Source organism: Protopterus annectens, chromosome 7.part0 (genome assembly GCF_019279795.1).
Source record: "Protopterus annectens isolate FY-2018-M chromosome 7.part0, PAN1.0, whole genome shotgun sequence".
Classification (NCBI taxonomy): domain Eukaryota; kingdom Metazoa; phylum Chordata; order Ceratodontiformes; family Protopteridae; genus Protopterus; species Protopterus annectens.
In genome coordinates, this window is record NC_056739.1 from 4,596,937 (window position 1) to 4,609,436 (window position 12,500).

Sequence of the window (12,500 nt, forward strand, 5' to 3'; positions counted from 1 at the left end):
AACTCTGCTAACCACTCACTCATTTCAAACCACATCCAAATCACTTCTTCACTTGAAACCCTCTCAGATCCTCCGATTTTGCCATGGTCTATTCTTTTTTTAACCCAGAATGCCACACATTGCATTCTGTTATTCCTATTTCTAGTCCGGACATAATTTCTATCTTCATACTGCAGCCAGAATTGTATCATATAAGATCTATCCTACAACATCCTGCCAGTCTAACTTTGATCACATCCCTTACCCTTTTGCTCCATGTTCCGAAACTCCATCTCCCAACCATGTTCCTCAGCCCCCGCCCCATGCTGCACAGCCCCTCCTTCTCCCATGTTCCTCAGCTCCTCCCACTGCATATGTAGATTATCTGCTCCTTGCCATCCACAGCTACTGTGACTTATTATTTTTATCCGTGTTTTTTCAGTCTAAATCCTGCTGGTGAAAACTTTTCTACAGCTATTATGTATATACACTTACATAATTGTGAGTTTAGGGGCATACTAAGTGCAAAAGAAATCAGGGTGCAACTCATCTAGCCCACATTTCCTCAGTCACCAGTTCTTTTCTCTAAATATACTTCTCCCTTTCGGAGACTTTCGTGGTTATCCTTGTTGATCTCTGACCTCTTTCCTTTTGCATACACCTTTCTAAATCAGCCACTAGTTCCACGGCACCCACAGTTTGCAGTAGTACAAATCAGTCCAGTCATTCACAGATAAGTCAGCTGTGTTACTGCCTCCTCAAAAATCCACATCTATATTCTGCTTGTCCCTGGCCTTCTGTGTCCTATTGGATTATTTCCTCATAGTTCAGACAATTTAAGGATCCCCCTACTTACAAAAATACACACATGACCCACTCCTCCACTCACCCCAAATCAGCCAAACTCATGCTGACCTTTTGTAACCAATTCACAACTTTCAAACTCACTTCTTTAAGACAGTTCACCCTTTGTTCCTCCAGACCTAAACAGTATTATCCTCTTCCTTAATCTGCCCAGATTAACTCTCTTGTACTGTTTCATGTGAAGCATACCTCATCTTCCTAGTTTTCTTCAAGCCTGAACCCTCTCTTCATCATAAATCAATCCCACATCCTTTCCCATTCTTTCAGATTTCCATCCATAGGAAAAACTGTAAAATGCTTGGCAAAATCCATTATTAATAGCAGAACCATTAACTGAATCAGGCCAGTTCTACATGTGCTAACCCAGCCATGCCACGCATCAGCCTTTGCATCACTGCTATTCCATCAAAGAAACTGGTGGGCCTATCAAATGTCAGACTGTGACACTTTGCTTTCTTATAACCCATTCCTCTAGTTGCCTCCCAATTGCTTTAGCCTTATCCCTAGGTAAAATAATGGACTTTTGACATATGTAAAAATAATCCAGTCACCTCCTCGAACTTCTGGTGGTAAAAGTTTTGCCTCCTCTTCCAATAACAGCAATCATCTGCAAAGAGGTTAAAAGACAACCTTAGCCCCCAACATCTAGAAAATAAATATTTGCTTACATAATGAAGAACAAATAATTCCTTGACCAAGACAAAAAGGACGGGGGGGGGGTGCAAGCAAAAAAATGCTCCCCCCTCATCCACTGTAACCTTATCAAGCAAGTCAACATTATCCAATATTATCAGACCTACACTGTCCAAAATCAACACCTTTCTCGTCAAACGTACTCAATATCAGAACACAAAAGCTTCCCTGTTTCCTTTCAATATAATCTTGAGTTCCACCAATACCAGAGATATGGCCATGCTTGAAGCCCATCTGTCTCACAGTCATTAACCAAAAGACAGCACACTGAAACCTCACTACCAGAATTCTTAAGAAACCTCCTGTATTGGCATTTATATGTGAAATGGGCAAAAACAGTGTGATACCTTTCATACCCCCCTTACTTTTAGTTATAATGGCAAGAGGCTTCACAAAACTACTTCACTATACTGGCCATTTCAAGCTGTTGCTGAACCAGATTCTTGCAAAACCAGAAATCCATTTCCACCATCCTGTAAAAATATGAGGGGGAAGCCACATGATGGTTCAGTATTACTTGTACTGAAATAGCAGCTAGCATCCACCAGTTGTGGTCCTCATTGCTTCTTGTTATACCTGCCTTCTTACCGGCTAACCATTACATCAGTGCTTGCCAATAACTGTTTTACTACTCTTCACTTTTCCACCATGCTTGTGCATGATTTCATTCAACAAAACAACCCTAATTCTTAATATTCCTCCCCTTTCTTCCCTTCACTTCTGGTGGATTACTTCCTGGCCCGTAACTTTTGTGTCCAGTCCACCTCATCTGCTGCATTCCATTTCCCGTGGCTCCAACTCCATCTAGTCAGCCTAGCAAAGCAAACCCAAAGCAACCTATGTGGATTGCCTGAAATACCATTGCATGTCTATCTGCAATATTCACTGGGAGAACTTTCTCTCCATGCCCTTTGTCCACTAAAACTCAAACAACTGACTTACTAGGGATAAGGAAAAGCTTTAATAGTCTATAGTTATTCTTCACAAGCTTTGCCATCTACAGAATTTCTACTAATTTCTTCCTACACCTTTTATGAAATTCTTCTACCAAGCAACCTATTGAGCTCCATGTTTTCCGTAACATTAAAATCATTACTATATCCACATTTGCTCTACATCCATCTGCACTAAGAGCTTAGATGCTACTTAAAAACTAGGTAAAAAACTTACCTATTTCACTGTTAGAGCCACAATAGACTAATGCATCATTTAAAAAGAATGTTACACTTCACCACTAACTACTGATTTTCTCCACTTCTTTCCACCATAGACCACAGACTCCCTTCCAAGTAGCAGCTTGCCTCCCAGGACTACATCATAACTCTTCACTCCTCCCCTTTCACAATTGGCCATTTCATTTACAGACCTTTTGGTCTTAATATGGATGCTACAAAATGCAGGATTCATAAAGGTTGCAAGAAAGTGTTGTGTAACCTTTTTGAATTCAAGAACAGCCCAAGCACAATGCCTTTGCTGTCTTGTTTTTCCATCTTCATTTCTTATAACTACTTTCTCCCAGATTTTTTTCCAGATTTGCCATTATTTATTTCCTCTCAATAGGGTGACTTATGACCCCCTTTATTCCATAAAATAAGAACTTGTTACCTTTCTTCTGACCACTCCACTTCCCAGAATGCTGTGTTTATCTTCAAACATTAGGTCTAAATAAACTTTGGTGGTACAAACTAATGCTTCTGACAACTGTCTCTGCACAAGTGACTTCAACCAAACTTGATCCCCCATTATTCCATAAAATAAGAACTCATTACCTTTCCTTTCACCACACCACTTCCCAGAATGCTGTGTTTATCTTCAAACATTAGGTCTAAATAAACTTTGTTGGTACAGACAAACTAATGCTTCTGACAACTGTCTCTGCACAAGTGTGACTTCAACCAAACTTGCTCTGTAATCAGAAAAATGTACGATCCCCAAATTAGTGGACCTAAACTTCTCAGACTCTTTTTCCCAAGTTCTATCACTATATCCACAAACCTTTTTTTCTTAAGTGTTATGCACCAAAGTAAGAGAGAGACCCAAGTGCTCTCAGGCAAAGAATTTGCAGATGTATGCATTCTTTATCCAATACTCAGGCACCCACACTAACTGCCCTGATGTGATATCCAAACTACACCTAAAAGCACTTGACAAGTACGCACCAAAAGCGTGCAACAATCGGAGAAATTCACCTCACATTGACGCACACTTTTATATACAAAAAAATATATAAATGTAGTTGGACTCGTGTACTTCATCTACTCACATTCACTAAGCAGCTTTATTCCCCCACTCATCAGGCACCCCACTCTCATTCCAGCACACTAGTAAAAGGCAATACTTGTTGTGATTTACAACTCATTGAACAAGCCAGCTTAAAACAAGCCCCTTTCTAGGTCACTCCAACACAAGACAAAAGTGACTGCATGCTCATAAGTTCACAGCTATGTACTAGGCTAGTTTCCTTTACAGGTAATTTTAAGCCTGGCCAGTTTGCCTTTTTGTGCTCAAATGAATATGTCCCATTTGGTTATAAGACTGACCTACTCATGCCGTGGTAAATAGTTATACATTACCCCTAGTGAGAATAACTGGGTTCATACCATAGATAATTTGATGGGACTTGTGCATGGGACAAAGCAATTAGGACAATTAGTAGTATAGAGGGTAGTCCTGGGGCAACTTTTCTGTTTCCTATCCATAGATCCAAGTTTTGCTTGAATACGGACAGGGAGGAGTCTGTTCCATTCCAGTGGTGTCCTTTGCGAGAGACCTGTACCTCCAAACCATTCTGTTGATGTTGCAGAAGAGGCTTAACTCTGTAGACTGAGTATTTCAGATGCCATTTGACTTGCTGACGTTCAGTAAAGCCATCAGTACTGGTTTGGAGGATGCTAGAGGCAGGTCACCTGTTAACAGTCTGCATGATACACAGTATAGTAAAAGGGCAGTTAGCTGTTCCATGTACATGTTTAAAACTTGTATTCTTTGAGTAAGGTTGTCTGTGGGTATTCCAGCTGTTGCATGAGTCTGCATTGATAGATGCCAAAGGGATCATCATATTCTATGATGGGCCAAATGAGGGCTGAGTAAAAGGGGATGAAGATATCCTTAGAACTAGACAATCCCTTTATTTATAAGCTGTGCAATATTAGACTTTCTTACAATGGATACATGTTGGTCAAAAGTTAGGTCACAGTCCTCATAAATTTCTAAATCCCAAACAAAAGGACTAACTCTTAGGGGCATATTGTCAATGTGGTATCTCCCTGGTATAGAGGACTTCCCAAATGATACAATAATGCATTTTTGGCAATTAGTTGCAGTCCATGATTTTAGCACCAGTTGTTTGGCACAAACCTTCCTGCATAATGTCCAAGCTATTTGGGGATTCAGTGACTGCTTTTAGCTTGTAATAACTTGCACACAGTCAGCCAAAGTACTTTGGTATTGGCTTTTGTTTCAGAAAAGAAACTGCAAACCAAATGAGGTCCCATAGCAGATCCCTGGGGGACTTCACTGATGACTGTTCTGTTTGTGGATGTAACTTCCACTATTTTTCTGTCCTGTCTACTATATGATCCAGTTGGCAGTCCAGCAGGTGACAGATTTATTCTCAGTTTATTTAGCTTATGTACTATGCCCGAGCGGGGAATTGGTGTTACAGGCTTTGGCCAGGTTGAAGTATGCCATGTGTAACACTTTGCCTTCATCCATTGCTATGGTGACCTTTTCAAAAAATCCACCAGTTTGAGTAAGCATGACCTGACTTTGAGGAATGCAAATTGAGAAGGGTCCACTTCTTGGAAGTTTACTATGTCCTGATTGATCAGTTCCACAAGTCTTTCCATGGCTTTGCATATGAGGCTGGTAAGACTTCTAGGTCAGTAACTGCACGAGTCATTGGAAGGTCAGAGAATGACTGCAGCTGTTCTCCATTCACTTGGTACAACATCTGTATGGACACTGAGACCGAACAGTGCTGTTAGGGGTGTGGCTGAGACTGAACAGTGTTGTTAGGGGTGTGGCTAAGACTGAACAGTACTGTTAGGGGTGTGGCTAAATCATGCATCACCCTGTTTAACATCCATCCAGATATACTGTCAGGATCAATCAGTGCAGTATTTTTAGATTTATATGGCACTTTTAGGTTTTGGTCTTGTGTGACAGCTGGAGGCAGGCTGGTTTTAGGTATACAATGAGAGGCCCACAGAGGGGGGAGAGGGGTAAAATTAAAGTTATAACAAACCTACCAGCTGATAAGTTTTGCTCTGTCTTCAACCTCAGGGCAGGTAACATTGTTTAGAATCAGCTCAGTGCATTCCTACACCGTGCCTTTGAGATTACGAACAACTAAAAAAATGCCTTGTGATACTCTTTGGCTTGAGTTGTTATTTTAGCTTCAAACTTGGCTTTGGTGGATTTTATTAAATTACAGACTTGCTTGTTTCAGTAACAAGTGCTCTAAATTCTGAGAATTACTCTTCTTAGTTACTTTTGGTCAAACTTTGTTTCCTTTTATTGTAAAGCTTGTTGATATTATGGTTCCAGCATGTGGGTTTGTTTTTGGGCTTGCTTTGCACTTGTTTCTATGGAGTACAGCCGCGCCTCTGCAGCTGTTTAATGCTGGTCTAGCGTAGTTGCGTACATTTCGGCATATTCAGTGGGCGCTTGGTGTGGATTTGATGCATGCTAATGTATTCATGATAGCCTCGCCTGGGAAGGCTAGTACAGACATTCATTGGCAGCAGTTCGAACCCCATACCACCAACTAACTCATGTCCCCGCAATTGCCTCACAATTATGGTCTTGACCTTGAAATGTTGCATGAGAAAAACTACTTCAATAATGCCACCCCAAGGTGTTATAAAAGGCTCTTTAAAAATAAAGAGCATAGAAAAGCAGAACTTTAAAGGTGTTCAGCAGAGCAAATTTGTGAGAAAAATGCTCACAGTGAACTCAAGGTTCTTTGCTTAAGAATCATAGAAAAAACAATAATGGGGGAATGGCCCAAAATAAGGGACTTTTTTAAAAATATTACTCCAACTCAGTTAGTAGAACAGCTTCATTATCAACATGCATTTTTTTAACAGCACATTGAATGCAAATAATGACTGGCATTACTGACTCTAATAATAATAATATTAATAATAAGAACAATAATAAGAACAATAATAATATTAATAATAGCAGCAACTAGCACTGCTGTCATTTAAGTAGGCTGACTTGCCACAGTCCATTTTCAGAGGTATCCAGAAATCAATGCCTAGTTAAGTGACTTCATCAAAGTGACACAGCGAGCAAATGAGGGCTGAGAGAACTGAAACTTGGGTACTTGTGTATTATCGCAACCACATTTCCGCACTGCCATTATTTGTACAGTTTCCGCATTTGTAAGCCCATTAATTAAGCACATGTAAATGTAATACCCAAGTAAACAATTTTCTAATTATATAATAAGAGCAATACTTCAAATAGGTCCCTGATTTTCAGACGGTCCCTTCTTTATATATTTCTTTGGCTTTGCCCCAATACTTACTTGTGCTAAGAGGTTCAGAACTGTACAGCAGAATGTTGTACAATTATGTATGAGAAGAAAATCCACACAAGAAAACAATTCCTAAGCAGACCGTTTTAAAATCATGACCACAATTACATGTGCTTAAGTAATGGGCTCACAAATGCGACAACTGTATACAATTCTGAAGTCATTCACTCGCAAAAAGGCAGTCACAGTTGTAAAAAGAGTTCCTGTACATACAGAGGGAATGAGTGAGTAAAAATCGGTCCAAAGTGTAACTATTGGAGATTACATTGCGGCCACAGAAAGGGGTTTCAAATGGACCGCATCTGTTGTTGGGAAATGTGCTGGCTTTCACCAGCTTTTAACTTTAAGGATGAGTGACAAGCAGCAGGCATGTGAATATGGTGGGAAAAATGGCAGTGTGGAAACGTGGCTGAGATAATTGCTATCGGAGATTACGTTGTGGCCATGGAAAGGGGTTTCAAATGGACTGCATCTGTTGTTGGGAAATGTGTTGCCTTTCACCAGCTTTTAACTTTAAGGATGAGTGACAAGCAGCAGGCATGTGAATACGGCAGGAAAAATGGCAGTGCGGAAATGTGGTTACGATAATACACAAGTAAACTTGTACCACAATAATGTAAAAGCACGACAAAACAGTCCTGGACAAGGACCCTCTTCAGAACAAAGTGAAATATATCTGCTGTGGCGAGCTTCATCTGTTTTTTCGCTATATAAACTTGTACCGCAGAAACTACAGCTCACAGCCTTAATTCTTTGTGCCAAATGCCATATCTTCACTGATTTACCAGAAAATCAGAATGTTTACAAGGAACAGAGCAAATAAATTAGGAAGATACCACAGACAGTTGACCATTGACAGGCATACTATGAACCTCATCTCCACAAATGACAGACAAAAGTATACCAAACAACTGTATGTACTCTGGAGACAATCCGCAGCTACACAGACATCCTGCATACAATTCCCCGATAACTATCATAGCCATGATCCTAGAAAGCATTCTTTTAACTGAAGCTGCTACACACGGAAGTATTGGAATCTTTAAATGCTAGAAAAAGTACTGCAAACCCACTAAGGCTCAATGAACCAGTTTTTTCCCCCTACCATTGCATATTTGCATAATGTTCTTTAACAAAATAGATCCTTTGTCTATTATCTCTGCAATAAGGGTCACAGACTAATTGTCGTAACTCTCATCTGTCCAGATTTACAGCTCATATTTTTGGTCTGTTCCTCATAAAATTTGTGGATTTCTGGCAAATCACTGGAATAATCTGAGAACGGAAGTCACTAAATAATGATATACATTTGAGTTTCAGACTTCAAATCCTTCAGAAAATGTATGTTAAACTCTGTCACTATCAACCTTCTACGTTTAGAAGAGCAATATTTAAAATATGTCCCTATTTTTGGGCTTTTGTCCCCCTATTTTGTCAGGATCTGTCCAAATTGCTTGCTGTAAGATGTTGAGACTATGCTAACAGTAGCTATGTTTCTTCTTTGGATCTTTGCCACACCAGCTGGTAAAATGCTGGATAACCTAATTTGAAATGTACGGCGTTTTGTTTTACATCTCAGTTCACAAAATGAAGAACTTAAGAACCATGGTTAATCTCACACCTATTCTCTGCATGCATCTTGACAGCAGTCTGTGCAAATTGCCAGACAAGATTATATGGACTATGTACATAAATACCACAACAAAAGGCCTGGGATTAGTCACTTGTATTCAAACAAGTGAGCATGCAGACAAAAGTGAAATTAACTGAGATTTTAGCAAAGCTACCCAGATTTACTAGGTTTATCTTGCTTATAACAACCAACCTCCATCTTGTTAATTTGCTTTCCAAGTCATTACTTATTTTTGATAAACATGTCCTAAACTGAGGCTAGGACAAATTATATACTTGTCATTCTAGTATTACTCATGTTTTTGTTCACAGGGATATTCCAATAATCTACTTATGCCAACATTTCAATGTGTTGTTAAAAAATTAACACACGAGTCAGACAAATAAAATCAAAAACCAGCTCAAAGATGATTACTCTCCATTCCAGCTACTAAACTTACACAGTATATGACAAAAATAGGCAAAAATCAAGCATGGTTGAGTGGTACGACTGCATGAATTGGATGAATGGAAGCTGTAATGTTACTACCAAGTTTGACAACTTATAATGTTTTCTGTGATACAACTTGAGGATGCTGAAGCATTAAGCATGGCAGAAAAAGCAATGGAAAAGATGCATCTTCAGTTTTAGTGGAGAAAAATGTAATTTCATATTTATGTCACAACATCTTAAGCATTTTAAGGAATGAACATTTCCTAGTATACAAAAATACATAGCCTTTTTCAGGCAGAAGTCACAATATGTTATAGTGTTCAGCTTTTATACTTGAAACCTTGAAAGGAAACAAGGGCTAGATGTGCAAAGGGTTCATCAGGATCAATGTTCTACCCTAGTAAATTCAAATAAATACATGAAAAAGCCCAAAAATGAGGACACATTTTAAACATTGCTTGTATAACCTTGGAAAGTTGCTAGAAAAAAATGCTGTGCTACCGCCATGCATTTCACTGCCATGTCTTGGACCCAGGACCCTGTGCACTACAGTCAGAGCAACATACCACTATGTCAAATCAACTGTTTCTTGAAAGACAAGAAGACTGAAACTTAAAAGGCTATCATTTAGTGAATTCAGTTATCACCATAGCTCTCAACCTCTTAGTAAAAAAACCTGCACAAAGCCAATAATGAGGGGATGCGCCTCAAAAATATGGACAAATTTCAAATATTGATATTATAACCTTAGAAAATTGCTAGAATAAAATGTTTTGTGTTACCATGTACTTTCTGAAGAATATGAAGTCTGAAATTCAAATGTCTGAAAATGCTCTCTCTAGCCACCAGTTATAGTTAACTGGGGCATTTTACACACACACACACACACACACACACACACACACACACACACACACACACAACTAAAGCAAGTACCTGTAGATCGCTCTGTCCCAAGTCCATGTGCTCCGATGCAGCCATTTCCTCCATAAGCCTCATTCAAAGCAAAAGCAGCCAGTAGTCCTGTTTCCTCCCCAAGTTCCTATTCCCAGCACAAGAATGCAGAGCATGCACGCATGCACTGCCTCTATGCATTATGAGCATGCATAGACTACAGACCTTGCAGTCCGACCCCTTGAAAGTCTATGCGGTTGTAATGGCATAGACTTTTGGGGCATCTGTAAGACTGCTGCCTTCTTCCGAATCTGGACTGGTTAAACTGTTCAGATTTGAGGTTCCACACATGCATGCATGAGTTCTGGGATTTTTTTATGTTGGTTTTCAGATGCTTGGAATATTTTTCTTTACTAACTTATGATTGGGTGTCATAGAAAGAACAGCTAGGTCATCTGCATACTAAAGTCTTTTAAAGTTAGCCACAGTGCATTTGTATAAAGACTTTATGGAAGGGGCCCAGAACTCAAACTTGATGGCCACTTTTATTTTGTGTGAACTCAGTAGAAAAATTCCACAAAAAAGCCTTAAAATGGTTAAAGAAAATGAAGGTCACCAAGTGTATTTTTATATCTGTTTATGGTGTTAAATGCCTTAGAGAAATGTAAGGACAAACATGCTACTTCTTGGCCTTAATCTAGTAATTCTTATATGTACTCATTAAAGCCATGCCGAGAGGGACTTAGGAAATGTTGTTAATTTAGGAAATTGGTAATTGACAGTGAATTATATAATCTAATAGTTTAGAAAGTATATTAGGTATGGGTACTGACCTGTAGTTGACTGGTTTGACTCTCTCTCTCTCCTTTATGAAGTGAAAAATATGCTTCTTTCTAAATATTGCAAAGGTTTCTTTGAAACATATCTGTTTATTAGCCTGGTAAGAGGAATGACTGAGTGCATTATGCAGTCTGATAAACGAATCTAACCTGCTGATCTGTACTAGTGGATTTTCAGTACGAGTTCTCTTAATGTGAACTTCATTAAGTCTGAACTGTTAAGTGTTACTGCTTTGCTTTTTGTGACAATTGTGAGGAAGGGAAGGTGATGCTAGGTACTGCTGCTTTGAGGTAACACCTGGTAGTTCCATTTCTGTGTGTAAATATGGGCCTAGCGATAGGATTGTGCTAGTTCTTATTTCAATTTGGTAACTGGGTATGCGGACTGGTCACCAACCTTTTTTTTTTTTAGCTATAACACAAAGATGGCAACAAAAAACAGAGCATTGTAGTAATTTAACAATGATGTGGGCAATTAACAAAAGTTCCATTATGTAATACAGAATTAGTAACTAACAGATGTAAGTGAAATATCTGATTAGAATTACATTTCAACAAATAATGCATGCTGTAAACAGAGTGTAGGTTTGGCTTTAATACATTGCTTATGTCTGCCCAGAACTGGGAATTGCGTTAGTGGGTTTATCCTGTTCAAAGTACTTTTTTGTGGGTTGTTTACTCTTATTTATTAACAGTTTATATGCATCTAGGGTCTGGACAGTTATGTTTTTTCCCCCAGGCTTTCTTGTTCAAGTGTTAAGGTTTTTGATTTGGGAGTCTTAGTAGGCATTTTCAACGTACTGATTTTTCAGTGGATAGACTATGGGCTCTGCAAGGATTGTTCTGCAGAAATAAGGTGCTTCCTAAACATTTGGTAATAAATTTATATGGAATAAATTAATTTTTTGCAGTGTATTACTGAAGTATGTTTCAATGAAGGTTTTAAAACTGCAGAGTGAACACTACATGTGGTCTTAAGTTTCACTTGATTCCAAATGAAAAAAAAAGAAAGGCTTCAATCAGTATGTCTTGCAGCACTGATGTGGTCAGACTATGTGGTTTGTGGAAGAAGTCCAACATTCAGGCAGTTAGTAGACTTAATTATGGGTGGACAAAATTAGGTGGGTTAAACAATGTTGGAGTTATTTTGGCTGATTGCGGCCCAGTCAATGTTAAGTAGTCTGTGAAGATGACCACAGCTTTTATATTGTCAGGCCAGTATAATGTGTTCTCAGGTGAGATAGCGGAGTTGCTGGGGGATATATACAAACTCGATCGTTTAAAAAGCCTTTTGTAATCCTCTTATTTTCATGCAACATGTTAGACCAGTTTCAATTGTACCCAGAACACCTGATGGATGTTGACTAAATTATAAAACCCATTGAGTACAATGCCCCTTTCGGCATGTAGCTCACAAAGCACATGCAGCAGCTGGAGAGAACACAGAGGTTCCTCACCCGGAGAATCCAGGGCCTCAAACATCTGCCCTACACAGATAGACTAAAAGCCCTGTCCCTCTACTCAGTCTCCTACAGAGTCCTCATAGGTGACCTCTGTCTGGCATACAAAGAAATCTCAGACCTAGCAAGTCAAGCTCCATCAAGTAACCCACATGCACAAC